The sequence below is a fragment of the Pimephales promelas genome, chromosome 22, assembly GCF_988280905.1.
Source record: "Pimephales promelas chromosome 22, fPimPro1.hap1.1, whole genome shotgun sequence".
Classification (NCBI taxonomy): Eukaryota; Metazoa; Chordata; class Actinopteri; order Cypriniformes; family Leuciscidae; genus Pimephales; species Pimephales promelas.
This window is the reverse complement of record NC_142790.1, coordinates 13,831,674-13,858,683: the sequence shown is the minus strand read 5'-3', so window position 1 is coordinate 13,858,683 and position 27,010 is coordinate 13,831,674. Positions and strand designations below refer to the sequence as shown.

Below are 27,010 nucleotides of genomic sequence, written 5' to 3'. Positions count from 1 at the left end.
CTTTGAGCCCATATGGCACTCCGTGTCTTGCATGGAGATTTAGGAAAATGGACGTTTTCATAGAAAAGTAAAAAAAAGGACTTAACTTTTGATTAGTCATTAAACGTGCAAATTTTTCAAGCTGATCCATGAGATTTGTAAAAAAAAAAAAAAAAAAAAAAAAAAAAAAAAATCTGCTTGAATTTGATGTTGACTTTGACATTGTGAACCAAGATGATTAAGAGCAGAGGAAGAGACAGGTCAAAGCCAGGTGAATTTTTTTTTTTCGCCAGACACAATGACATCAGGATCCCAATAATCCTCTTACGTCTACATGTCTATCTACTCTGAAGTCACGGAAGCGCACCTGTTACCACATAAGGTGCTCAGAATAACAGCAGTGAACACTGATTGGCAAGTGTCCACTAAGGTCAAGTTTAAGTGTATCAATATTTCTCTTTGTTTTGCTTTCATTTAGATAATGAGTCTGGTTTTAAACAGTCACAGGACAAAGCCTAAGTGATTTATGCTAGTATACAGCCTCTAAATATGCTCAAGCTAAATAAAAAAAGAAGAGGAAGAGGACGAGACAGAAAAAAAGGACAGACAGCCAGGGAGAGATAAACTATATATAAAACATTGTTACTGAATGATACAAAATATTGCACGTAAATACTTTCAGCAATACAGTCTTCTTCACACAGTCCGGCTGTAGAAGAAGTGGTCAGTTTCAAACGTATTACTTTTATCTGAATTAGACTCATGATATCATGTAGTAATGATACTGTAATTTACAGGGTTTCACACATACAGTGTTTAAATATCACTAAAGTGTCTGTTAGATAATAAGAAAGGAAATATAAGTTATAGTATGTATTTTTATAAGTATAAAAAAATATAAAATATATTTTAGTAGTTCAAACTACTTAAAAATTGAAGAATTTGTAAAATTGTTCATATTTATTTTTCTCAGAATTACCGAACAATACTATCACTGCAGCTATTTTTTTTATTATAAATAAATAACGAAATATAGAGAGGGATCTAATGTGGGATCTAATAGTCTAATGGTTAGACAGTCAGACCGGTAACCCGAAATTATCAGGGGTGCGTTTCCCGAAAGCATTGTTAGCCAACCATGGTCGCAAGTTGGTGGCAATTTCCATTGAACTCTATTGGTAATGACGGAAATTGCGAACATAGTTGGCTTACGATGCTTTCGGGAAACACACCGCAGTTCGATTGGGGGTACGATTATTAAGACAGACAGGAAATAACTGAGATGCCCTTGAGCAAGGCACCTACAGTATAACTGCCCACTGCTGCGAGTGTGTGTGTGTGTGTGTGTGTGTGTGTGTGTGTGTGTGTACACTACTCCTAATGTCTGTGCACTACTAATTTGGATGGGATAAATTCAGAGGACAAATTCTGAGTATGAAAGGAATTTGAGGAGAAACATCCGAAACAAAGTTGAAAATAAAATGATGAAATAATGAAATGAAAATGATATACTTGGAAACTACGTTGGCGTTTTGAGCTTTTAAATGGAATTCATTACAGTTTTTCATTACTCCCTAAAAAATAACTAATTGTGTTACTTAGTTTCCTTTTTTGGGATGCATACTGTAGTAGGACACAGTCGAAGAAAGCACTAAAATCAAAATGATCAAATGTGATGTTTAGTCATTTTTACTTATTGGTGTGGCTGAATTGGATCACTGAAGGTAAGCAGCAAAGAAGTTAACAAAGTGAGATTAAATACATAAAGTACTAATACTGAATACTGAATCTGTTTTTGTCTACGATGATTAAAAGCATGCTCACATTTAGTCTAGCACCACAATAAGCGCACACTACGCTTAGGTCTTTAATATGACAGATTTGATATATACAGTATATTTGCATGTTGAAGTTGTTTCACCCTGGGGAACTTGAGGGCCCCTCTCTCCTCCCCTTTTCGCTTCCGTTAGAAAGGTGAGATTGTGTATGCTGGATGCAAGGCATTTGGGGTGGCCTGCACATCAATGCAGCTGCTGTAGTTCTCACAGAACCGATTTCAGGGCCGCCAAAGTGGATTTCACAACACAGTGAGAGCACAGAGCACTGGAGGCAGAGCAGGCTGTTAACACATCCTCTCGACTCTAATCGCACCAGTTCCACTCTGCTCAGCTTGTTTCAGATCTTCATCCAGACTCAGCAGGGAAAACACTGTTGTCTTGCTTCTTGCATGTACTTAAACTGTAAGCACAGTCTATAAAGACATAGTTTACTACGAAAAAATAAAAAATCTGTCATAATTTACTCAGCCTTGTGTTATTATAACACAGTCTCATCCCAAGACGTCATATAACTGACGTTTTGGGACGTATTTTGACCATACGTCAATATCCGCCTTTTTAGGGCCCCCTTAAACGTCGGTAGATGGCGATCCCGGGCCGTCATACAACTGACGCTTTACCTTTAACGTCATTTAGGTGACGGGTTAGGTTTAGGGTTAGGTTTAGGTATGGGGTAGAGTTAGGATCCCATAACCTCATCTACTGACGTTTAAGGGGGCCCTAAAAAGGCGAATATTGACGTATGGTCAAAAGACATCCCAAAACGTCAGTTATATGACGTCTTGGGATGAGACCGGGTTGGTTATTAAAACCTGTATGACTTTTCTTCCATGAAAAAAAAGGGAAATATTTTGAATAATTAAGAAGAACTGGAATGGAAGAATACATTACATGTGCTGTCAAGCTAAAAAAAGAAAAGAAAAAACAACAACTTGTAGACAATATTCTGAAGCCAAATAGTTGTGTGTGGATGTTGGTGTTTGCACGAGTGCGTTCGGCTCTCGAGGGAGTCAAAGGCTCTCACAGTGATGTGTTTGTAATTGTTAAATGCGTGATCCTTGATTAGTAATAAAGTATGGGGTTTGAGCTCTTGAGGAAGTTGAAATCACTCATTTTAATGTGGTTGCTGTGATAAGCTCCTTGGTTGTTTATTATCTCTCGAGGGATGAGAATATAACACCCATAGATATCCATAATAAAGGCTAGATATCTCGTCCGCGCTGCTGGTCAATGGAGGTCCACGTCCGCACCTGGCGGCCATCTTGTCACAGGCAGCTCGCTCACTCGTAACGTTGTGTTTTAATGGTGCATGCACTTTTTAAATAACCGATTTTCAAATGGTTTGGTTTTTTATAAACGTCAGAGATGTAGTCGTGACACTGCATTCTTATGAATAATAAGTGTATAAATAAGAAATCATCCAGAATTATAGCCACGTTAGTAACGATTGTAAGAAACCAAACGATTTCAACAAGATAAGAGTATTTGTGTTCTGATCACTAATCTTACATCAGGGTACCACAGAGCTCGCCAGAAAGCTTGCCTGTGACAATTAAGATGGCCCCTGGTGATGACGATAGAGACTCCGCCGTAAGACATTATTATACTAGCGAGGCAGTGGACTGGGTTGAAAGCTCTTATTTTGAGCCTCCCCGGTTAACTGTCTTCAAGGTGGGCATTGCTAGGCTTCCTCCTGCTCTAGAGAGTCGTCCTGCTGAGGCCTCTGCTCCCAAAGCTTCACCGGGATGACAATGTCAAGTTGACAGGCTCTTTGAGGGCAGCCTTTTTTAAGCAGTCCTTAGCGTAAAATGTAGTTAGGCCTACTCTAACTTTCGAGAGTCGTGTTGCCGAGGCCTCTGTTCTTAGAGCTCAGTTGGGGTGGCTACGCGGGGTCATATGGCTCTCTGTGAGCCTCCTTGGCGGAACCACCCTTAGGGAAGTGTTGTTAGGTTTCCTTTCAATTTAGAGAGTCTTCTTGCGGAGACCTCTGCTCTCCAGAGCTCCGCATAAGATAATGTCTATCCTGTCCTAGTCTATCTTGTCCAACTATGATGTGAACTACGTAGAAAGTAGTTAGGCCTCCTCTCATTTTACTTACAGAGACCTCCATTCGTAGAGCTCCCATCGGATACTATCAGGTCTTTGGCTCTTTGCAAGCCAAATGATATTTTGATGATGTTGATGACCTAGCATTTAGTTATGCTAGGTCTAATCTCGTTTTAAGATTGGATTTCCTAAGACCTCCACTTGTTACTGGTAGTGTCCCCTGAAGTGATTGGCTGATATTCCTTATCCTTGACCATATTGCCTTGAAGGTATTTGGAAGAATACCAGGCCCTGAGCTCTGCATGCGGGGTAAACAGCCGGAGGTCTGTACCATCAAGGACAGGAAATTGTACAAATTGTCATTGACTTTATTTCAGCTGTTACGGCATTCATTCATTCAGCATGGCGGAGTGGGTATTCCTTCCTCAAAGTATCCTAGGACACAGTGTGAATTTCCATTTTAAAAAGGAATGTCTCGGGTTACACATGTAACCATGGTTCCCTGAGAAGGGGAACAAGACACTGGGTCTTGTTTCCATGCTTCAGGTATAACTCTTGTCTATTCAAGACAAGAGAAGAAATCCTATAATTCTGTTACAAGTACTTCAGCTTAATGGCACTAAAACCTGTTAAAGGCCTATGCTTAAAAATCTCTTCAAATGAGTAAGCACTCAGGCGATTGACTATGTGGGTATAAAGCTCTTTATGGGCAATTTGGATGTAGAGATGGTGATTACTATCTGGTGCGCAGCTAAAGCGATGAGCATCCTCTGCATTTCTTTTTCATTTATTTGTAATTTCTTATTTAAATCGGTATGTAATTTTATTTGTAATTTGATATGTGTAATAAATGTGTAATGTCACATATGTGTAATAAATGTGTAATTGTGAGAGAGATTGTCATTATCTGTGCATGTTACAATTTTCTGGCTGTATGTTTGTGTTTGTGTGTGGGCTTGTGTGTGAGAACAGCCAGTCTGTCTGTGTTTGCTCCATCCTTCACCTCTCTCATTTATCCTACAAGGCCTAGGTTGCATTGCATATGAGCTCTCATCAAATGCCATCGGGCCAGTCAGGGACACACATGTTGTGATACTGACCCTGGGGCCCCTCTACAAATAAAGTGACCAAGTGCAGTCACAGGTCAATACCTTGATGTTACATGTGATGGAACTAAAAACTTTGGTATATATATATATATATATATATATATATATATATATATATATATATATATATATGCGCATGCATATGCATATATATGCACCATAGTTTTTTGTTCGCTTGATAATTATTTTTTTTTTAGATATTTAAACGAAAATGTTCATTGTGTGAAAAACTGTGCCTTTGATATATTTCTAAATTTCTCCTGTTGTTACACAGACAAAGGAAATGTCATTGGAACAGCTTTTCCTTCATATATTTTCTTTCTTCCTTTTCATAAGTAAAGGAAAATTAAGTTTAATTGAATAATTTTGTTATGTGTAATAATATTAATAAAAATCTTATTTAGGTTATATTTATTTCGATGGTCAACTTTTGACAGTCTTCTAACTATAAGTAACTTCATGTCAATTAACACTCAACGGAGTAATAGTAGACTGCAGTAGATTGTTAGGTTAGGTTTAGGTGTTACCTTAAGTGTTAAAATACCTGTTAAACTGTTAGCTTTTAACTTAAATGAAAATAAGAAATGTTTCTTTGGCAACTTCTGAAACGATGTGGTTGTGCCATATAGTAACACAATAGAATAAAAATAGAACAGTTTCTCTGACATTGATGAAGTGTGTAGTTATGAACAATAGGTAACACAAAAGGGTTTGGTTAAGCACTAGTTTGAATGTAGGTCAGGGAAGCCAGCTTCAGGGAAGAGAGGATTGAAGGATAAATACTACACCTCAGGATGGACTTGGCTTGGAGAAAGCAGCAGCTGCTAAAGACTGAGGTTAAACATTACAGGACTGTATATGTGAGCGCTTGTCTTTGTGTTTGTAGTGGCTGCTTGTTTGCTCAAGTTTCTTTGCTCAGTCTGACAAAAAAAAAAAGAACTTATCTTATAAGCAGACAGATTGGTAAGCAAACACAAATACCACAGATCCTGGATATTTGAAAAATGACATGATTTAAGGGGTTTATATCCATCTTCTCTAAAGTTAAATGAAGTCAAAACAAAACACGCAGTAGTAGACGGCAATTTCGCTTACTTAAAAAAGTATTTCTTACAGAAATCATACTTCACAGCTTATTCATTTGCAATTAAAAGGACACGTATCAGTTTATATTTGCATTTAAATAGTTATTTTTTCTTTTGCAATTAGCTGAACTTCAGAGTGCTTTTTTGACCCACTAAGTAGGACTCAAATGCATTTTTATACTGTATGCAATTAAATAATTATTTCATTACACACTTCAGTTAAAATTATAATCAAGAACTTTACAAGTGTGTTAGTCAACTCAAACACGTCACATGTACTTCTTAAAGCATGACAACGATTATTAAAACGTGATTTAGAATACTTTAAAGTAAAACCTTTAATTTTATATTACAAAGTGGACTTTTAAAGGGTATACTTAAGTGTGTTAAGGACCTCTTTAAGAAAAATGAATGTGCTTTATCTAATCAAAAATTGTGGCAAAAGATTTCAAGAAATATTATCAATTCAATTTAACAATAGAATTGAGTGATAATTTATCAAATTGATTCCTTAAAAGTTAACCATTTAAAATGAGTAAAACGTACCAAAAAAGTACATTTAAGTCACCATTATGGTGATTGGTGTTTGTTTTAGGTTTGTTTTAAAATGACGGTTTTCTCATTCAGTGATTCTGCGTGTTAACATCAGGTGTCTTCAATGTTGGCAATTTAAAATAAAGAGTTCTTAATTAATATTTGACGTCTGTCTGTTATTCAGATCTGTTTATTCTTTTGGTGTAAACTTTACTCATTTTAAATGGTTAACTTTTAACTAATAATTTGATTTATTACTCAATTTTAATATGTTAAATTTAATTAATTGTATGTAATCTGTTGCCACAATTTTATTGATTATACAAAGCACATTCATTTTACAGTGCACTTAAATAGATTTTATTCATTAATATGTTTTAATCTGCAATACATTTTATTATTTAAACATAATTTGACTACATCTTCAATGCAATTATTATTATTATTTTTTTTCAAGGGACAATGGAGAGCAGGATTAAATGTAAGAATTAATTCACATTTTGATCAGAAACAATATTTAAATACTTTTATTTAGGAGGATGCTGTTCTTTTAAGACCTCTCATATTACGTTTTTAACAACTTTCATCCATCCATCATGATATTTCCTCTCCATCCATCAGTTTGGTGCCTGTCTCTATTTCAGTATGATCCTTTTCCTCATTCCATTCCCTCAGATCATGAATAATAAATTGGAAATATGGTTTCATAAAGGATTTGACTGAGACTGAAATGAATCAATATTGTGTGTGTGCATGTGTGTTTCCATGCATGTCTGCACAGCGTCCAGTGTTTCTCCTGCAGTATGAGCCCGCTTCAGATCTCTGACCCTTCTTTATCAATAATATATGCTAAAATGAGCCAACCACGCATTAAATTTGACCTTGGCTAATAATTAATGAAGGGCTAGTGCTGCAGTCAGATCTGCCTTCTCTTGGGTGGGCCATGCAACCCGCTTTGTTCCCTTTTATCAGAGTAGATTAAATTGAGAGAGAGAGAGAGAGAGAGAGAGAGAGAGAGAGAGAGAGAGAGAGAGAGAGAGAGAGAGAGAGAGAGAGAGAGAGAGAGAGAGAGAGAGAGAGAGAGAGATTGTTGAGATTTAATAGGGTTTAATTGCCATGGCTACAGTCCACTCAGACAGAGAAGAGGCTTTGTGTGTGTGTTTCAGGTATTCCCAAAATCCCCATAAAACATGGAAACCCAACATTACCATTCAAAAGGTTGGGGTTTATTCTTGTTGTCAAAGCTGAATTTTCCGTATCATTAGTACAGTTTTACATAATCTCAAATAATCCTTTACAAATCATTCGAATATGCTGATTTGGTGCTCAAGAAACATTTATTATTATTATTATTATCAATGTTAAAAACGGTTGTGCTGCTTCACATTTTTGTGTAAACAGTGATAGATACTTTTCAGGATTCTTTAAGAAAGTTTATTTGAAATAGAAATATTTTTTAACAAACTTTACTGTCTTTTGTTACAATAAATTTATTACTAATTTCATTAAAAAAAAACTTATCAGTTTACGACTGTAACCTTTGTTCCCTGAGAACAGGGAACGAGGCACTACGTCAAATGCTATGGGGAAAGCCTGAGCGTGAATGATGACTGAAACACTGTAGAATCACGACAATTCTATTGGCCGACGTCAACAGTGACGTCATGCTCTAGCGTGACCAGGAAGTATAAGAGGAGCATCTAGAGAACAAGTCATCCACTTCTTCGTATGAAAGGAACTGTAAAAGCAGACCAGAGGCATAGCAACGAGACTCAGTGTCTCGTTCCTGGTTCTCAGGGAACAAAGGTTACAGTCGTAACCTGAGACGTTCCCTTTCGAAGGGAACTCGATCTGCGTCAAACGCTATGGGGAACACCTCAGCGTGACTGATGACTGAAACACTGTAGAATCACAACAATTCTATTGGCCGGCGTCACAGCCATGCTCTAGCGTGACCAGGAAGTATATTTTTATTTATTTATTTATTTATTCGTTTGTTTTATTTGAGCAGTAACCATTCAGCTCAAAAGGAGAGAGCCGAAGCAACAGAGCTTATTAGCGCTCCCCCCCCCCCCAAATTTCATACAAGACAATTTCTCGTTTCACAATCGTTCAAGGGAACAAAGTGTTTTAACTACTCTATACTTTGCAAAGATCTTTTGTTTATATTTGTATTAAAAAAGATTGATGTTTGAACTTCGTTTTATAACTATCTCCAAATTATTCCATAATTTTACCCCCTTGACTGTAAGGCTAAAACTTTTCAAAGTTGTACAATGTTTCTGCGTCCTAAAGTTTAATTCATCACGTAATTCATAACAACCAGTACGTTCATGGAACCTTTTTTGTATTTGGCTTGATAATAATTTGTGCCTTGCTTTGAATAACATCTGTACTGATTGGAACTCAACAATGTCATAAAACTTCATGATCTTAGATTTTAAAAATAGTGGGTTTGTGTGGGCCAAAAACCCCACTTTATGGATTAAACGAATAATGCAGTGCTTTAATATTTAAAACGTGCTTTACTTTTGCAATTACAGAAATACTTCTTGATATTTTAGTAGCAATATATTTAATGTGAGAGTTCCAAGAAATTCTATCATCTATAATAACTCCAAGAAATTTGATTTCATGCACCTGCTCTATAACAACACCCTCTATCTGGATTGCTTCTATCTGGATTGCTAAAAGGAGCACCTAGAGAACAAGTTATCCGTCTCATCCGTTTCACTGACACTGTAAGTAGAACAAAACTCAAAACTTTTAAAGGTATAGTGTATATATGCAAATTCTCCGAACTTCCTCTTATTTATCTTTTAGCAGATATGAGTTGAAATGCACAGTCTTTCACTGAAACAATAAAGCACAAATATGAATGACTTTACTGATACTGATGATTGATTTTGTCCAATTGAATGATCTCTTGACTGAGAAAGACACTACTCTTATTACCCAAGTAGAAAAAAAAAACATTCCATTGAAAAAATTCCAGTTTATACATCCCACCTTAATGTTTAAATCGGTATGTAAATCGGTATCAGAGTCGGTATGTTTTAGTTGGAGGATAGCACATAATGATTGTGCTAAACAAAATTATATCATAATAAATACAGTAGTGATGGATGCTAAATAATTTTTCAAAACATTCTCATTTCTGTCATTCATAAATCAACGTTAATGAAATTATCTATCTGAATTTTCCTTGAATGTACAAATCCATAAGTGTGAGTTAGTGTTCTTGTTTGTTAGACCTACAGGAGTGGGGGAAACTGGTTAATGTCAATAATGTGAATTCTTTCAGGGAGTCTTTTTACTAATTTCTAATATTATAATCTTCTAATTAGTGTCGCAGTCATGTCATGTTTAGTTCCATTTTCATCTCTTGTTTAGTCTAATTGTAATTCTGTTTAGTTCCTATCTTTTTTCTATCTTTTTTTGTCACCATCTTAGCTCGAGTTCTCATTCTTTTGTTTCTATGGATTCTAATTCTCACCTGTTCCTTGTTAATGTCCATGTGTGTATTAGTTCCATCAGTTCAAGGTTCAGCATTTGTTTGTTGTGTATTGTCCATGTTGATTAAAGTATATTTGTATCGGTCATTGTCCCGTGTTATCCATTTGGAATAAAACTACACACCTGTGACAATTAGCAATAGTCCCACCATTATAAGAGCGAGTTTAAAATGACACACGTCTCAGAAAAATAGATTGGCTACAAATATCCTCAAAAACATATATTAAGACTGGGAAATGTATTCCTTGGTCTACAAGTGTATATGAATATTTAGGGTATAGAGAGAATATATAAGATGCCAAAATCGCATACCAGCACTTTTGAAAAAGATTATATGCTATTTTTTTTTTTACTTATTTTTACATTTCAGACATCTTCGCTTTCATTTAAACCTATGTATTTGAGGAAAATCATTCAATTTGATTTCACATGTTTTCTATTATAACATATCTTCAATTAAAATACAGGAAGTTAAAAATGTAAATATTCATATGAATACTTACATAATACATACATACATACGTCATAGAATAATTTTGTCTTTCAGATAAATCTCTTTTACTGGGATTCTGCTTTTTCTGTCATAGGTTATTCAATTATTGAACTAAATTGTCAAAATAACATTTTAAAAAGAACAGTTGATTTAGTGTTTTACATTAATGACACATTAAAAATATCTAAATATTAAATAAGAATAACAAAAGAAATTCTGTAAATATGCATCCAGGTGGGGCGCCAATTTACACGAGTTAGTGGGCCTTTACCCCCTCTTAATATTTGTTATTTGCGGTAACAACTAAATTTGCAAATGTTTTATTTTATTTCCTATAACAACAAATTGGCTGATGCATCATCATCATCCTGCACATGCTAAAGTTATATCTAAATATGCCACAGTTTAAAAGAAAAATCCACATTGTTCTTGAGGGGGACATCTTCTCCCATGAGAAGACCAGCATCAATATTTATGACAATTAAATGGTTAATTCATCCAAAAAGTATGTCATTAAGCATGAGTAGTTAATTCATCATTTATAAAGCATTAATAGACATTAATAAGCAGTTTACAAATACAGCTATGCTTTTCTTCTTGTTTTATAAGCATATGTGTTTAATAATTGTATTTTCATACTTTGTTAATGATCAATTAATAATTTCTAAATATAGTTTAGTACTATTAACAAACCAGTTATTTAAGAGTTGTCGGTCATTCATAACATCACTTAGAAAGTGTAAGTAAATGTAGTAAATACATGTAGTTATAAAGCATTTAGTAGTGGTCAGTTAACTGCGAGCTCATCTAAAGTGAGGACTATTCATGCTTTGTAAAGCATTTATAAAGGAGATTTAATGACATAATTTTCATTTTTGGGTGAACTAACCCTTTAATTCTGAGAGTGCTAGACTAGGTGCGTCAAGTGCAGCTTTATTTTATTTCCCTTTATACGTTCCTGTCACTCTCTACTGTCGTCTAATGAAGAGGTAAAAGCCCCCAAATAAAATAACAATAAAAAAGCATTAAAATATAGCGTTTCACCTAAAAGGACAGATCATATTTTATTACACACTTCCCGAGTCGGTCAGATCTAGGTGTTTAATATCCACAGCGCCCCGAATGCCACGTATGCAGTCCAGACCACTGCTTTATTGCATCAGATCTCCCAATGACCCCCTCTTCCTTCTCTCCTTCGTTCTGCTGCTAAGGAAACAATGCTTTTGACATTTAGTACGGTGGGTCATGTCCCTGCCTGACGCATGATCCTGTTTATTTGGGTTTTTTATTGGACCAGATGACTCACTCTTTCCCTTACACACACGCCACATCGGTTACCACAGAAACCACCCGGGCCTGATTGATCGAGAGTGGACGACTTAAAGATCCGGATGCATCACAGCAGACGAGCATCAACAGGTGAATCACCATTAAGCCTGCTGACCCTCTCAACCTGAATGAAGTGCCTGCGACATGTTCATTCGTCATATTGTGACCTTTTAATAACATTCCCTTCAAATCTAATGAAACTGTTTGTGAAATTGATTTTGAAATGAGCTGATGCAGACAGCACTGTTTTGTGCAGATGGTTAATTGTCTGTCTGGAGTGAAAGTCACATCAGCAGCTTTATAATACACACACTCAATATTATTACAGGCCTGTGATGCGTGTCCCAATTATCATGTGTCCAATGTTTCTCACATCGCCTACACAAACCTAAAACAAACACCAATCACCATAATGGTGACTTAAATGTACGTTTTTTGTACTTTTTACTCATTTTAAACCGTTAACTTTTAAGGAATTAATTTGATTAATTATTATTCAATTCTATTGTTAAATTGAATTGATAATTTTGCTTGTAATCTCTTGCCACAATTTTTTTGATTAGATAAAGCACATTCATTTTTACAGTGTATATGAGTGAAGTAGCGGGGCAGTATCGGTGCATCCCTAATTTTAACCATTTAAAGACGACAAAATTATATAAAATTACATAGAAAGATGCCCTAAAGCCCTGCTTAAATGAGCACTTTAAAGTTCAACTAATTGCATTTAATACAAATTTAACCCATTTAAACCAATACATCGTCATTTAATTGCTGGATTCACACTTTTTCACGATTAAAACAAACCCTGGTGTGAATGCTCTGTTAGCACGGTTCATTTGAATAAGTGCGAATGCTATCCCAACCCTGCTGAGCACTGCGTCCCAAACAAGCTGACCGAGACCACTGAACGACCTCTTCCAAACGAACTCTTGTGCGGTTCAAATGAAATATGAAAGACATGAACAAACCAAAAACGCAACATAATGTCACAAGATGTGACCCTAGAAAGGAATAACACAGTCTCATCCCAAGAAGTCATATAACTGACGTCTTGGGACATCTTTTGACCATACGTGAACATCCACCTTTTTAGGGTACCCTTAAACGTCTGCTACATGACGATCCCGGGCCGTCATACAACTGACGCTTTACCTTTAACGTCAGTTAGGTGACGGGGTAGGTTTAGGGGTAGGTTTAGGTCTGGGGTAGGGTTAGGATCTGATAACGTCATCTAACCGACGTTTAAGGGGACCCTAAAAAGGCGGATGTTGACGTATGGTCAAAAGACGTCCCAAGACGTCAGTTATGTTGCCCATCACAGTTGGGTCTCCTCGCAGTAGATCTTCATTTGTATGTGACAGAGGGATGTTTGCCACTATTTTGAGTCCTTTAAAGGATTGTCCATTTTTACATCTAAATCATACCGTTGTGGTCTATATAAAACATAACTGCAATGCTTGGGTCTGAATTCCTCATTATTATAGCTCCACAAGCCTCTTGTCTACCCCTTTTCTTATGTGCGTCTTTGAGCGACCCGTTTCGAAGCGGCCCCTTTAAATAAAAAGGAGATGCGCCATACCCCGCCCGCTCTCCAGGTCGTTCGGCCATTATTGTAGTTTGATTAGAGATATACGGTTATATACGATACCTTCAAAGAACATTTTTATTCACACTTTAATAAAATGTCAACTACAGAAGACTTGCCCATCAAGCCTTACATATTCGAGCCAGAGCGAGCGAGTTGATAAAGACGACGAACCTGCAGAACAACCTCTTCATATGGATGTATTGGTATGCGAGTTAACTGTTTTGTGTTATTAGTGAAAGTCGACTATTTCTCTTGTTAAAAAAAAGCACACTGACAAGATAAATGACTACGGTCTAATCTTACCACAAAAAATCTGTATTGATAACATGATACGTTTAGAAAAGCATCAGAAAACAACGCAGCTAAATGGCCATTGATGAAACTCAAGAACAATAATAGGCTACTGCATACGTGTAACGTTACTTCAAAACAAAAACAAAGAAAGACAAAGGTACTGCTAAACCATGACCACCATGCGTTTTAAGAAAGTAAAGTACTTTATTTTTATTAACCATATTTACAGCTTATCGCAATGCTCTGTTCGTCGTCTCCAAAGATAGAAGGAATTTACCTCTCATTCAGACGAAGTCAATCGGCAAACCCTTCTTTATACTGGCAGAGGTTTTGAACATTTTGACTTGCCCTCTCGTAACTTCTGCATCATTGAGCTTGGACTACAAAATCGGAGCGAGAAATAATAATGGCAGATTGTGTTGGACCGGTAGTCAATGTCCTTATTTGTCAGTTCCGCTGCAAATACGGTGACGCACTTGCTCAAAAAACATCATAGAGAACAGAAAAATCTAAACAGGTTGAAAAATATGACCAAAACAGAATATAAAGATATAAACGAATCACCTGAAGAGAATAATTTCATCTTTTCTGTACTTATAAACACTCCAAATATACAACAAAATGCTGGATTTTGCATGATATGTCCCCGTTAAACATTTTATAAGCTTTTCATGAGTTGTCAGCTGGTCAAAACCACCATCATATATTGGCATTTAATAATTTATCCAACATTCCCATCAAGTCTTGTTCTCCATTTATGAGAGGAAGCATTCTGGAAACAAAATAATCAGATGCCGAGGTAGATTTCAACATTAGTTTGCTTATAAATTATATTGCTCTTCAAACCACCGTTACTGCTGGACAATAGAAGGGTATCCAGCCCTGTCTGCACATTCGAAATATTTTTATAAACGTCTGAAGATTTGAGCACAGGAAGTTGTGGTAAATTCTTAGAAACTTAACGGGAAATGTTACTCATCTCATCTCGTCACATGCTGATTATTTCACTGTTATGCCTTGAAATACAAGGGAAAACGTCATCAAGATGTTCATTATTAATATTAAAAGCATTTTCTGATAAGAATGAATAATTATATCTCTGGCCTCACTGGCTCCACAAGTCACTGAAAATGTCTAGCCAGTCCCAGTCGGTCATGTTGTGTGAACTCTCACCATAGACAGGGCTTCCCGCTGGCTTCATCCCAAAAGTTTTGATGAATTAAAACTCTCTTTTGTCTGGGTCAGCTCTAGCTTTAGTCTTTTAATGAGGATATCACCAGTAAGATCTATTTTTGGAGGCCTTTTAGGAAGACTAATGAAGAGACTGTTGGGTTTAGTGTACCATAATGAGGTACAGATTGTCTGGGGAAGCTTTTGATGAAAACGCTTTTCTTTTTTCACTGTTTTATTCCACTCCCAAAAGTAAAATAAATCCAAATCTAATCTGTCTTCATATTGGCAGTTGATAGGCTGCCTGCCATAATCCATCCTGGTATTATTATACGACAACTTATTAGGAAAAGTATATCTGCTCAAAGTTTGTGATTGGAGTTGCTTTGAGCTTAGTAAAAGCAGGTGGTAAATGCTAAATGAAGCCGGACATGCAAATGCACATTGTGTTAAAATGTCATTGAAAATCCCTCTTTACAATGAATGACAGCAAGAAACACATTGAACATTGGGGTCTTCAATATCAAAGCATTCCTTCAATTATATCAACATCATGCTGTTAACTTGTCTGATAAAGCCAGATGTGTAAATCAATGCAGTTTCAGACAGGGCAGCCTCTAATGAGAGGAAGCATTTAAGCTTCGACATGCACTCATGGAAATCACAAAATCATCAAGGAAATGAACGGTGACCCTTTCGTCATTCACGGCTCTCTATCATATATGCTACATCCATCTCTTTGTCTCTGGGGGAGACTGGTTAGCCCATCTTTCTGACAGCTTTTTAATGGCCACATAAAACAGCAGGATCTAATAGCCCACCGGAACTGGGTATCTGAGAGCCCCTGACTGCTGCCATATACGATTTCAAGGGGTCACACAGAGGGGAATTCAAAGCATCATATTCCACAGAGAGACAAATTAGGTCTGGGAAGAAAATGCATTTATATCCACCGAATCGTCAAACCTCTCTAAAATGGCCAATTTCAGTTTTTTACCAAAAATTAAAAAGGATCAAAGCTAAATAAGGATGTACAAGATGAGAAAAAGATACAGAGAATTTGTTTAAAGCGTGAAGCGTAAAGAAATTGATATTGTAATATTATATTAATCGTTTCATCTAAAGATACAAATATTAAAATAGTATGTTTTGTGTGTGTGTGTGTGTGTGTGTGTGTGTATACCAATAAACATTTTAAAAACATAACTAACCATGTCACGCAACATATATTCTAAATTTGTTTTTTAATATCTGATTTTTACTGGCTTTGACATACTGAGGGTGTACAGGGATATGATTTCCTGTTTAATCGTTCCCTTGTTACATGCTTCCTGCTTCCTGCATGTTGGTTACACCACATTTTGATTTGATTTGGCTATCAATTATAAAAGGAAGAGCCTCTTTGGTACTTGTGAATTCCAGACGGAGAAAGGTCACCGGTGGCTTCATTTGTTGTCACACAGAGCAATGGCAGCATGAGAGACATCATTCACTCTTTCTGACACAACAGAGAGGTAATGAGCTCCGTCAATAACTGACGTACCCAACAGAGGACAAATCGATCATGACTTTTCCTGAGTTATCTGCTTAAAAGCAAATAAGCAAACCGCATACAGCTGATCTATCAATATTCCGGTTGCATCACAGCATTTCATGAAAACAATATACCGACCCAACATACGTTAAAGGGATAGTTCACTTTGAAATGAATTTTTGATATGTTTTATCTTACCTCAAGGGCATCCAAGATGTAGGTGTCTTTGTTTCCACAGTATTTTCAATTTTGATATTTTTTGGTCAAACCGTTCTTGTCTGTCAGTCATATAATGGAGGTTAAGGGGGTCCACCTCAAAGAGCATGAACAGAGAAGTCCAAATTAAACATGATTTAATGACTCGTAAATGTAAGTACACATTGACGGCCTAAGACACGAAACGAGCAGTTTGTGTGAGAAAACAGTATTTATATTGTTTTTACCTCTTGTAACCACAGCCACGTCCAAGTGATCTGGTGCCGGAAGTGCCGGAAGTGATCTCTTGCGCGGTTGCGGAAAAAAAAGAAAAAAAAAAATCAACGTTGTCTGTTGATATCTCGAAATCGTCATCCATTGCAATTTCCGTTATATCTAAATATGTTTAGATCTTCACAGTGAAGGGTAACACTTCCGAAATCTCTGTGTAAAAAATGAGTGACGTACACGCGCGAGAGATCACTTCCGGGGCTTTCCGACCAAAGCGTCCGCGCCCTCAGAGTACTTGGACTTGACTGATTACAAGAGGTAAAAACGATATAAATACTGTTCGTTTTCTCACACAAAAACCGCTCGTTTCGTGTCTTAGGCCATCAATGTGTACTTACATTTACGAGTCATTAAATCATGTTTAATTTGGACTTCTCTGTTCATGCTCTTTGAGGTGGACCCCATAGACCTCCATTATATGACTGACAGACAAGAATAGTTTGACCTAAAAATATCAAAACTGGAAATACTGTGGAAAAAAAGACACCTACATCTTGGATGCCCTTGAGGTAAGATAAAACATATCAAAGATTCATTTCAAACCCGAACTATCCCTTTAAGTCAAAGTTTCTTGCATATCCAAGTGGAATTATGAAATCCGTAGGTTTAGCTGCTCTGAAATAAAGAGCTCATTAATACTTACACCCTGCAGCTGTCTGTATACTGGCATAGTGTCAATTTTTACTTAATGCCTGACTAATTGCCCAATAACTGCAGATTAAGGGTATATAAAGTGGCCTGCCGTTGCAACGGAAGGGATTTGGATTACAAACGAAAGTCACAAAAGGCAAATGATTTTAGGACAGGGTCATTATGCCGGAACAGCAGCCGTTAAGGATTTGCGTCATCTGTTTACTCAAGGCCAGGAGCTTAGAAAGGAGGGAAAAAAAAGAGGAAAGAGGCAACAGGCAGTTGCTGGTGTGAGCTGGAACAGGTGGGAGATTTTTTACTCATCAGGCTACAGTAGCAGCAGACTGGATGGAGAGCGACCGCTGGGACGTGCACATGGAGAGCAGGTGGTCGTCAGCTGCACAACATTGCTCAACTTCCTGTACAACTACCACTAAAATATGGAGAAAGACGAAAAAACTGACAGATGGAGGACGGGAGAGAAATTTGGAAAGGGAGAGTGGGCATAAAGAAGGACCGAGGGAATTATTACAAGTGTGAAACAGCATGAATATCAAAAAGGCAATAAGATTCAATCAGGCAACAAATAGAGTGTGTAAAATCTGAGAGCGTTGTGCAGTTAAAAAGCAAAAGTGAAAAGGATATAAGACAGATTTAACTGTGCTGACTGAATGGGACCTTTAAAAATCACTACTAAAAAAAGAAGGGGAAAAACGAGAGGGAAAAAAGAAACAGTACAACAAAGGTCTCAGCTGCTGAAGTATCCAGCCGAACAGCTGGTGCCAAGAACAAGGTTGGATGACAGAGTGTTTTCAGTTTATACTGGAAATGTGCCAATCCAGCCCAACCTCACTCAGGGACGTGCGCCAACCAACAGCGAAGGCCTTCGGTGAGATTATATAACTCACTTCCATTGGAACAGAGGCGGATTCAGACCTCAGCTCCACAGAAAGAAATGATATGTTTTTCATTTACAAACCCCAGTACAGTTTGGGCAGTTCAGCCCAGAGACACTATAAAAAGCAAAAGAACACAACTCCCACCATTTATGCCCTTAGAAAGGGAAATAACTTTCCTTTCTTCACCACTTTTTATGGTCTGACAAAAAGGAAATATTGTCTTCACTCTGTTTATACCAGCTGACTATTTGAAAGATAAGTTAAGTTACTTGTAACATGGGAATCATTTACAAAGAAAACAAGTGCTGGGCCTTTTTCTTTTTTTTACTTTGCAGAGATTAAATTATTCTAAAGATAAAGCGCAGACGATTGATAATCACCGCAATAATAATCTCAGGAAGCCCCGAAGCCTTCTTGACCTCACACAAAGATATCATGCATGCTAAATGACTCGGCTTCATCTGTCTAGCCTCCACTCCCGTTCCTCAACGACAGAGCTCCTCGCAGACAAATTGCTCTCCTCCTGCGTGTTTCTCTTTGAGCCACAGTGGGGTTAATGAAAACGCCACAGCATGGTAGGTAGCCCCAACCATCCACCAGCAGACCGCCAGAAATAATTTCCAGCCTTACGGCATAGTTGAGCCTGGGCCAATCTCCCACTAGAGCCAAGCTCCAGCCATCGGCCCAATGTACAGAAATAACACTGGTCCTGCTCGCATGTTTAATGCCCCAGAAAAATGCCCCATTCATTTAGTCAGGCTTTAAATCACTGCTATAATGTATGGTAGGTGGAAGCTGTCCTCAGTGTAGGTCACGTACTAGCCAGGCTGGAGTCAGGTACTTTGACAATTGACGATTTATTTCTTTTCTCACACACTGAACAGCTTATTCCCTTTCAGCTGGCCACATGCAAAAAGAGAAATGGACGGGAATTGCGGTGTTTAAGTGGGTGACTACTGAGCAGTGTTGTGCAAGTTACTTCCAAACTGTAATACATTAGGTATTACTTATACTGTTATTTAAAAGTAATTCATTACCTTACAATATTACTGTCCCAGAATTGTAATGCGTTACATTACTCATGTATTACTTTTGAGTTACTTTTACCAAAATAACTAAGTAGAACTTAACTTTGGGGCTGTAACGATATGCAATATGAAACCGAAATCGCGATTCGCCACACGACTCAGATCCACGAACCTACAGAATTGCGACACACCTCTTCCAACTCCCAGCGTTATTCTCCTTACCGTCCAGATCCAATGCTGCCTTATCCTTAAATTAGGCTATTAGTATTATTTGAAGTTAACATTATAAAATACGTAGACCTACACCACAAAACTAGTTGAGGATAAATTATTTAAAATTGGGTCCAGCATTATGGACATGACATTTGCAGTCAAAACTTGAAATAAAAATTCTCAGAAAATACATGTATTGAAACGTATATAGGCTACTTCCTTACAGGACTCCAGACATTAGACAAATATCAGTCTATGTTTTATTTTTAATATTAGGGAAAAGACACACATTCATGCGTGACAAAAAAATAGGAGGTAAAATATATTTTTTGTAATTCTGTTAATTACACTGCGCAAATCGGATGAGGAAGGGTTGGCTCTCCAGTCTCCAAAGAACTTAAAATATTCATTTTATTTTAGTTTTCGTGTTCGCATTTATGAGGAAAAAACAGACGCGACCGCTCTGAACTGGCACTAAAAGACTGCTTTAAAACTTTCACATATCTGTTGCCTTTAAGAAGTAAAATCAGACAATACACTGTAATACAACTGTAATACAAGCCTCACTGAACATGTAACGAGTAAAATGTTACTGAAAATTGATTAGTAATGCCTTACACTACTGCGTTACAGCAAAAAGTAATATGTTACTGTAATGTATTACTTTTGTAATGCGTTACTCCCAACACTGCTACTGAGTAGTGATACAGTATATTATCCAGGTTGAATGATATTTGGTATTTGTAACTGTGCCCGTTTGTCTGATTAACAAAGGTGGACATTGCAACTTGTGTCAGTTCCAAAATCCAAGAGCGTCATCAGTACATTCTGTTCTAGTATTTTTTATATACACGCATTTATAGCTTTGGAAAAAAAGCAACTTATAATGCATTTAAGTCCTTCCATTGCCTGGGAATTGAACTCGTAACCTGTGTTCCTAGTGCCATCTTAAAGGTGCTATATGTATTTTTTAGCAGCCTCTATCGGTGATGTTTCAGATTGCAACCAATTTTTACAAGAGCGCTCGTGCTCTTGCGCGTGCTCGAACACAAGAGCGAGCATCACACGGCCACACTGAGACATTCAACACACCGGAGAAAGCATCACACAACATTCTGTAAACTCATGTAAACTCCCACTGCAACGTTACAATAAGAAGATACTTTTATCAGATTGACGTTGAACTAATGCTCCATGCTCGTACCATGAACACGTTACATTTGTGGGGTTATCTAGCATAAGGCATTTCACTAACTATTTGTGTATCTTTCACAATCAGCAATGTCAACATAGGTGAAGGTATAATATGATAACGAAAACGGTTAGTGAACTAGACTGAACAATTTCAGTAACAGTTAAAGGGCCGTACACACCGGAACGAATATCGGCACACGTTATTCGCTAGAGTTTTTCCAACACGTTTTTTGTGTTTACACCTAAGCGATTTTCGGTGACGATGAGCCGAGGGAACATGCAAATTCATTCCCTGACATTAGATGGCGCCCATTTGCTCTGCAATACCACTCCATAATAGTTCTCTTTTATCAAGATGTTTGTAGTCGCTGTCACATTTGTCATAGTTCTTTGTTCTAACACCAATGAGACGAGCAGCTCTACATTCATCTTGCCTTGCATTTTCCTCGTCTTATTTCTTCCTGGCAGTGTAGAAGGCGACGCTACTCAGTGTAGACCTTCTTCGCTGTTACGTATGTGTGCTCGGCAAGACTGTTTTGTGTTTGAGCGCCCCCAAGTTGTGTTTTACTGTAACTTCAGAAGCTCCAAACACGTGAGCAAAAGCACCAATCTCATTGGTCGGATAGTTTTTGACGCGGTGCGTCAAACTAAAAAAACTAACCCGAGGTGTTATTTAAAAATGACGCTTTTATGCGTGGCGTTTTACGCATCGGTGTGCACACTCACATTGGCGCCCTTTGTTTAGTCACGAGGCGTTAAACGTCGGCGAATATCGCAAGTGAAATTCGTCCCGGTGTGAACAGGCCTTACAATCATAGGAAGTAACATCACTGTACTGAACGTGTCTGGAAATGTGTATTAATTGATAGTAGTGGGATGAGTGACGTTAGACAGTAGATCTAGTACATAAAATAAATATTACATCCTAAAGCACCTACTTTTTGTCATCCTGGAACAGTCTTTTGTATTTATTTCATGTCTCATACAGTATATGTTGTAGTTTACCTTGCTAGTTTACCATTATTTCAGCATATCTGAAAACTTGTAATTTATCACTAAAAATAGCAGAGGTCTCTCCATAATTCAAACGCTCTGCCGATGTTGATCCGTGTTTTGATCTGATTCACATTTGGCCTGACGAGCTTCAGTAGATACATTTTTGTTTTGTTTTATTTTTCACATTTATGTGGAAATTGTTTTGGAGGCTGTGTTTTGCAGGAGGCAACTTTTTCTCGTTATTGCAGGAATACATATTTTGACAAAATACACAGAAAAATAAAGGACATAATATAAGGATAGATGAAGAAAAGTGTAAAGAAAAATCAATTTGAAAACTTCAACTTCAGAGAAAGTCAATCAGTAAATAGAAAAAAGTACATTTTTGGGTTGATAAAAAAAGTTTGAAAGCATATCATAATTACCTCAGAAATACCAAAAAATATATTTAATATGTTTATAGATAAATGCCATAAATGCACATACGTCGTCCCAGCTTGTTGTCGGTCCGGTTTTGTTTTTGCAAAGTGGACTCATACCTGATCTCCAGTGATTTCAACAGCGTAATACTCCTTGATAATCTACAGCGATTCCATCCTGTGAATGTTTTCCAGTGCCTTCGTCTTCCTCTAGTTTTCTTCTCATCCACAATCTCCTGGACCTGTAAGATAAGGATACTCATGTCACCAAATATTCACTGCTTCCAAAGGTTTTCTAAACTGCCTACTCACCCGTTCTCACCGCTCTTCTCAGTTGCTGTCAGTAAAGTTCGGTGAGAACGGGTGAGTATATATACAGTATGTGTGTGTGTGTGTGTGTGTGTGTCTGAGTCTACATTCCGTAACAATTATATTACAATTTATTTAAATTGTATTTAATATATTTAAAAGAAAAATCATTATTATTTAATATTTCATCCTGTGGGATCCGGCCTCCTGTTGAGAATCTCTGATAGATTTGGGTTCATTTTTCAAAATTAGAGTTAACATTTCTAAATCATACTTAACTCGAGTGTTTCTAACTGAGTATTTACTCTCTAAAATCCTTTATTCTGTTTGAGCAATCGTTGCATTCTGTGTTTGAAATTTTTGCATAATTCCACTGAACTATGTAATTTACCATTGTCCCTGGCAACCAATTTACATGCATCATTCCACTACCTTTCTTTTTGCATAGATTAACACAAATTAAAAGCTATGTTTAATGTCAGATTGAACGAGTAATATTTAACTAAATATAATATAATTATTATTCAAAGTAACCAAAAATTATATTTTAAAGTGTTCTGGCAATGTTCATTTAATATTTACGATTCTAGTTTTCATCCCTTGAATGTAATGAAGCTAATTCTGCAGAGATGTAAACAGAGATCCGTAATAGGGCTTAAATCCCACAGCAGTGTTCTGCGTTAGGGAGGACATGTTTGAACGTGCCTGAGGAAGAAACTTTTCATCTGATGTGGGGCGACAGTCATCTAAGGGACTCTCTATTTTTATAAATTTGGCAGGTGCTTTTATCCCAAACATCTTACGATGATTGGCTTTATGGTATACGAGAAATTGAGCCCACAATCTTGAGCTTGTAACATGTATAGTAGTCCGTTTTGGTTTTGCTTCCACTGGTTTGCCTTAGTTCCTAGCATTCTTAATTCGTTTTGTTTCTTTCCCAAAAGCATTGTGAGACCATTTGATCGTGGAGACCATTTCCACCAGTGTTCTCTACGGTCAACTAGGCTCACAACGCTTTTGGGAAACAAGCCCTGAGAAATAAACACAATGTCATGTGTTGGCTCTGTTGTTGTTTTTGTTCAAAATTCAGTAGTAGAAACCCTAAGTGAATTGATGCACATCTTCACGTAACAATTTGGCGAACAAGACTGCCATTTGCAGCTTAACTGAAACTGATGTGGATTTTAGGTCATGGAAGTGCATGGCGAAAACACAGGATGGCCCTTGACATTTCTCTCACCCTGTGCCCTGTCATTACTCTTGCAGTGTGCTAAGAGATCAGCCACAGCTGTTCCAGATAAACTTTGCTTTAGAGGTGTCATCATTTGGACTGAGAAAGCAATTAACCCATATCATAACCTTTTGGTAATGGTCACGTCATTCTGCCCTTTCTGAAAGAGGAGGTGTAATTTACTGCTTCCTTTTTTTTTCAGTTGCTCACAGTAATTATTTTGTCTCGTTCATAACCTGGTTCATGACCTCTGGCGAGATGGGACATATCCGCCACCCAGCTTTTGTCATTTTTGAACATAAATCTTTTTGTACGCCTACAGTAAAAATTGTCTGTCTGGAATTGCATAGCTACAGGAAACCGACTTCAGAATGCTTTGAATGCTGATGTGATTTTGAAATTATTTGCACTGAAATCAAGTCCAATATACTGTAAATTTCTTGCAGTCTTGACGTAGTTCTATAGCCAGCTTTTCCTTATTTGTTATACATTTAAGAGAGACTGAGAGTTTTGATATATTATACAGTTGTACTATGTTAATTATGGTAAATACCAAAAACCGACATGAACGTTTTTTTTTTGCTTTTTTTTTGCCAATATTGGCTATTATAATTTTTAATGAAGATCATGCAATCATGACCATGCCGATTTTTGGGGAATCACATTACGAAATAAATGTTTTTCTCCAAAACAAGTTGGCCACAATTATTGGTACACCTAGATTTTTTTAAGTATATATTTAAGTATATATTTTTAAATATCTCTTAAGTATATTCCCATTAATGTTTACATTTTTTAGCATACCAAGGTGACTAGGAACATTAAATTGTCTAGCTGTGACTTCTTGTTTTCACAGGAGTTTAAATATGAGGAAACACAAAGGCCAAATTCCCTTAATCATCCATCACAATGAGTAAAAACCAAAGAGAATAGCCTGTATGTTATTCTCTCTGTGTTTCTATTGTAACAACAATAATAGCCAGATTATATTAAGAATGTTTGTTATTGAAACAACAATAATTCTAACAATAATAAATAATGTTTCATGGCAAGATTCATTTTTGTTTTTAGTGTAAGTATAAATCGCTCAAATCAACAGATTATGTACTACAATTCCAGTGGGATGCACATGTAACCTATAACTGAACTCAATCACAGCAGGATTCATATTCCCTGCTCACAGCTATGTGTGTTGAAAAGATTCCTGAGCATGATGGTAATATTCAACGAGTATCTCAAATTAAAAATGGAAGTTATGATAATGTGTTGCAAATGAGTTGTTAGTGCTATATGTTCACAGATCAAAACATCTAACACTAACAACCACAATAAACAGTAAGGAAATCAGTATTTACATAAATTTTAAACATGTTATAGCTTCAGTATGATACAACATTCAATGAAACACTAACTCATATGATTATATTCTGGTTTTCACCACGCTAACACCTTCTTTGAAAGATTCAGTGGTTATATTTCCATTTCAAACTGCCAGGCTGCTCCCTAGAGCAGAAGTCACCCCATCCATTACATATAGTGTGGCTGCATTAACTTGCGGAATTGCAAGCTTGTCCATTAGGAGAGTATATATGTCCCCCATGCTTTTTGTGTAGGAGCTATAAAATGTGTCGGTTACTAATATAACCCTCGGTCCCTGAAGGAGGAAATGGGAGATGTTACGTCGACATGACAACGTAATTGGGATCGCTTCAGGGAGCCCTATCATCTTCGAGTGTCCACAGAACGAGCCATTGAACGCTCGCGTGTGTGAATCGCCCCACCCCGCAGCGCGGGTATAAACAAGAAGCGGGCGCACGCACTCATTATTTTTCCCTGAGGAGCCAAGATCTTAACAATCATACAGCAATAGTCAGTAACAGTGGTGATGGGATGTAACATCCTGTTCCCTCCTTCAGGGAACGAAGGTTACATTAGTAATCGAGACGTTCCCTATCAGTCGCTCATGTTCAACGTTTGGGATCCCTATGGAAAACGCCACGGTTGCTGCCACATCCAGCGCCCTACGCAACACTCTCAGACCCCCAACCGACTGGGGAGGAAGGCCTGCGTATAGGGAGTTCAAACTACTGTTCCGTTATACCCCACACAGTGGAACGCTTGGATAACACAGGGAAAGAGTGCCATTCCAGGGGAGAGGAATGCTGCGGAGGCCACATCCTGCCCGAGGGAGGTACGATGTGGAAAATACACATATAGACTGGCCAGTAGGGGCAGTGCAACATATGGAATGGGACTGAGGTTCCTCCAGCCTGACAAGAGGGAGGCAACACCGGCAGTGACGGTAGAGCGAACTCTGCCAATGGAAAGACACGGGCTCACTGCAGGGAGCTAGTCATGGAGGAATACGCATCTGGGATCACCTGGCGTCAGACGCTTCGCAACGTCTGAATGCCGAAGGGGTGTGGAGGAACTCAACAGAGTTCGCCTAAGTGGGGAGCTCGACTGGAGCAAAAAACGCACGTATCCGCTCCATGTGGAGGGGAGTGGTGCAGCAAGCCAACACTAGAGCGGGAACTTTTGTTACCAGCTGGTTGAAGCCAGCACAGAGAAATAAACTGGCTCAACACGTAGGCTTTAAAACCTAGCGAACATGTTAGGTGTCGCCAAGCCTGCAGCCCTACAGATATCTGTCAGCGAGGTGCCATGTGCCAGCGCCCAGGAAGAAGCAACACTCCTAGTGGAGTGGGCTCTCAACCCGGCGGGCAGGGCATGCTTTGGGCTCCACTATCCAGTGGGCCATCCTCTGCTTGGAGACAGTCTTTCCTTTCTGCCCGGTCTCCGTAACAGTCGAAAAGCTGTTCTGAGGTACTGAGGCTTTGCGTTCTGTCCACGTAAAGGCACATAGCGCGAACGGGACAGAGAGAAGCCTGGGCTTGGTCTGCCACCTCGAAGGCAACGCGTTCAGGTTCACCACCTGGTCCCGAAAGGGAGTGGTGGGAACCTTGGGCATGTATCCAGGCCAAGGTCTCAGGATCATGTGAGAGTTAGCCGGTCCGAATTCCGGGCATGATTTGTCGACCGAAAATGTATTCAGGTCCCTTACACTCTTGATGGAGGCCAATGCAA

At 37.8% G+C, this 27,010-nt stretch overlaps 1 protein-coding gene across 1 annotated transcript in view; it reads right to left on the bottom strand.

Moving 5' to 3' along the window:
- Positions 1–27,010, bottom strand: part of LOC120476019 (progressive ankylosis protein homolog) — a 230,056-nt gene that overhangs the window by 137,412 nt on the left and 65,634 nt on the right. The window contains exon 3 of the mRNA XM_089125925.1: positions 22,504–22,625. The gene's annotated coding sequence lies outside the window, so the exon portion shown is untranslated. The remainder of the gene's footprint in view (positions 1–22,503; positions 22,626–27,010) is intronic.